Below are 3,025 nucleotides of genomic sequence, written 5' to 3'. Positions count from 1 at the left end.
AGAAGGGAAAGGCTCAGGTGTGCTCCCAGGAGGGAGAGCAGGCTGGGTCTTCCTAAGGACTTTTGAGGAGTGATCCCAGGAGAGGATCCCAATTCATCAGCTTTTCAAGTGTGTCCTTTTAGGGCCATTTTCGGAGCCAGGGCAGGGGGTCATTAGTCAATATAGCTGGTCCTGAGGTCACCCTTGGTGTCACTTGTGTGGTTTTGTTGCTTTTCTGAGCCTGGAGCTGAAACACAACTGAGGCCTGGATATTATCTCTAGGGAGGAAAGGGCATCCTGGAGATGAGGTCCCACCCTACAGTTGTCCATTGCTAGGTACCCCGGGGCTTTCTGCCTTGTTGACCTATACTCGGCCCATCGTCCTTGCCGTGCTCATGTCTGTTTAACTGCCTACCATATTAGGCCAAAAGCTTCAGACTGCTTTTGGAATCTTGAGTTTAAATTTAGTTAAAAGCTCATTTAAAAGTATATTTAAAAAAAAAAAAACCAAAAAAAAAAAAACAACCCTTATCAGAGATAACATTGGCAAATATGTTCTCCCATGCAGTGGGCTTTCTTGTGTTTTGTTGATGGTTTTTTTCGTGCAGAGGCTTTGTGTTTTGTTGATGGTTTTTTTCGCTGTGCAGAGGCTTTTTATTTTGATGTAGTCCCATTTGTTTATTTTCTCTGTAGTTTTCATTGTAGCAGGAGTTGTATCGTTAAAGATATTGCTATGACAAATGTCTGCTATTTTGCTGCCCATGGCTTCTTCTAGGATTTTTATTTATCCATTTTGAATTTATTTTTGTGTATGATTTAAGTTGGTGATCTAGTTTCATTTTTTTTGCACGTATCTGACCAATTTTCCCAACACCATGTATTGAAGAGACTGTCCTGACTCCATTGTATGCTCTTGCCTCCTTTGTCAAATAGTAATTGAACATAATGGCTTCGGTCAATCTCTGGTTTCTCTGTTCTGTTCCACTGGTCTATATCTCTGTTCTTGTGCCAGTACAAGGCATTTTGAGAACAGTGGCTTTGTAGTATAGCTTGATATCTGCTGTTGTGATTGCTCCAATTTTGTTCTTCTTTCTCAAGATTGCTTCAGCTATTTGGGGTCTTTTTTTATTCCAGATGAATTTTTGGAGATTTTGTTCAATGACTTTGAAGTATGCCATTGGTATTTTAATGGGGATTGCATTGAATCTACAGATTGCTTTGTGTAGTATGGACATTTTAATGACGTTGATTCTGTCAATTCATGAACAAGGTATATTCTTTCATTTGTTTATGTCTTCTTCTATCTCTTTTTTCAGCATCCTGTGATATTCTGAGTACAGGTCCTTTACCTTCTTGGTTAAATTTATTCCCAGGTATCATTTTTTAAAATTTTTAAATTTTTTATGTTCTTTATTCATTAAGGTATTACATATGTGTCCTTATCTCCCCCTTACCTTCCCACCCCCCCACTCATTCCCTCACCCCGTGGTGTCTGTGTTCATTGGTTAGGCTTATATCCATGCATACAAGTCCTTTGGTTGATCTCTCCCCCTTACCCCCACCCTCCCCTACCTACCCTCTGAGGTTTGACGTTCTGATCGATACTTCTCTGTCTCTGGATCTGTTTTGTTCATCAGTTTATGTTGTTCATTAGATTCCACAAATGAGTGAGATCATGTGATATTTATCTTTCTCTGATTGACTTATTTCGCTTAGCATAATGCTCTCCAGGTCCATCCATGCTGTTGCAAATGGTAGTATTCCTAGCTATCTTAATATTTGTTGTCGCAATGGTAAATGGGATTGTTTTTCAAGTTTCTCTTTCTGTGAGAATATAATGAACAACATAAATAGAACCAGAGTCATAGAAACATTGAACAGACTGTCCAACCTATGAGGAAAGGCCGCGGGTGAGGGGATAAGAGATCAACCAAAGGACTTGTATGCATGCATATGAGCATAACCAATGAACACACATGAGGGGGGGTGTGAGGGCATGTGCTGGGGGATGGGGGTGGCCGGGGAGAGGTCACTGGGGAAATGGAGACTTATGTAATACTTTAAACAAGAAAGAATTAAAACACACACACACCAAAAAGACACAGATTAATTTTAATATTGTTTTACTTAGCTCAATATATCCAAAATATTGTTTCAACATTTAATCATTATAAAAATTAATGAGATACTTTACATATTTTTTGTACTAAGTCTTTGAAATCTGGTGCAGGGTCTATACCTACAATGCATATCAATTTAGACCAGCCACATTTCAAGTGCCTAATCACCCAGGTAGCTACTGGTTACCATATTTGACACAGTAGACTTCTCAAATTATAGGTCACCATTATAGTGGGTTATGATAGCATAATCGCTGAGTCATGACCAAGATTTTAAAAGATGAACTAGAATATAAAAAAGAGAAAATATGGTTTATCAAAAAGTGTAAGTAAAAATATTGATTTGGAAAATACCTGTTTCACATAATTTTAGCAGAAACTGCTGGTTGCATCCTACTACCCCTTCTCCAATTCTATTAATAATGGAACTTCTGCCCTAAGTGGTTTGGCTCAGTGGATAGAGCGTCAGCCTCTGGACTGAAGGGTCCAAGTTCGATTCCAGTCAGGGGAATGTACCTTGGTTGTGGGCACATCCCCAGTAGGGGGTGTGCAGGAGGCAGCTAATTGATGTTTCTCTCTCATTGATGTTTCCAACTCTCTATCCCTCTCCCTTCCTCTGTAAAAAAGTAAAAAAAAAAAAATAATGGAACTTCTGAGTTTTAGCTGGCCACAACTGTGTTTTATTTCTCTCTGGAAGTGGGCATGGCTATGTTCTGGTGATTGGAGTGAGAGAGGAAGTGATGTATGCAACTTTCAGTTCAATGCTTTAAAAAGGAAGGGTTATTCATAGCAGCACAATTTACAATACCTAAGATCAGAAAACAGCCCAAGTGCCCATCAGTAGATGAGTGGATAAAAAAGCTGTGATACATTCACACCATGGAATTTTTTTTTTAATTAAATCTTTATTGTTCAGATTATTATAG

At 38.9% G+C, this 3,025-nt stretch overlaps 1 long non-coding RNA gene across 1 annotated transcript in view; it reads right to left on the bottom strand.

Moving 5' to 3' along the window:
* Nucleotides 1-3,025, bottom strand: part of LOC106724952 — a 10,680-nt gene that overhangs the window by 2,558 nt on the left and 5,097 nt on the right. Inside the window, exon 2 of the long non-coding RNA XR_001360775.1 lies at nucleotides 870-877. This is a non-coding gene — a long non-coding RNA (uncharacterized LOC106724952). The remainder of the gene's footprint in view (nucleotides 1-869; nucleotides 878-3,025) is intronic.

This window comes from Myotis brandtii, unplaced genomic scaffold (assembly GCF_000412655.1).
Source record: "Myotis brandtii unplaced genomic scaffold, ASM41265v1 scaffold1261, whole genome shotgun sequence".
NCBI lineage: Eukaryota > Metazoa > Chordata > Mammalia > Chiroptera > Vespertilionidae > Myotis > Myotis brandtii.
The sequence above is the reverse complement of the archived record's forward strand: the minus strand, read 5'-3'. Positions and strand labels throughout refer to the sequence as shown.